We start from the raw sequence: 455 nt of genomic DNA, 5'->3' as shown, positions 1-455 counted from the left end.
GTTGTCTTTTGTGAGTTTTAGTCCATGTCCTCTTGTGTCCCTTGTGTCCCTTTTCAGCAGGTCCATCCTATCAGGAAGCTCCATATTATTCATTATTCTGTAGATGGTCAACAGGTTGCCTCTTTTTCTTCTCTGCTCCAGTGTTGGTCAGTCCAGTCTCTTTTCATACGTAAGAGCCGACAAGGTTTGTCGCCTTTCAATTTTTGTGATATTCTTCCTGGTGTGAGGTGACCACAGTACTGATGCATACTCCAGTTGTGGTCTGATCAAGGATGCCAATAACTTTTTCACCATATCTTCATGAATATATGTGAATGCAATTCTAATATTTCTCAGTAAGTTGTAGGTCTCACCAACAATTTTATTGATATGTTTATTGGGGGACATTTCCTTTGTTATGAGAACTCCCAGGTCCTTTACACTTTCCACCTTCTTAATCTTCTCTTCTCCAAGTT

The sequence above is a fragment of the Portunus trituberculatus genome, chromosome 23, assembly GCF_017591435.1.
Source record: "Portunus trituberculatus isolate SZX2019 chromosome 23, ASM1759143v1, whole genome shotgun sequence".
NCBI lineage: Eukaryota > Metazoa > Arthropoda > Malacostraca > Decapoda > Portunidae > Portunus > Portunus trituberculatus.
Note: the sequence above shows the minus strand (reverse complement) of the source record.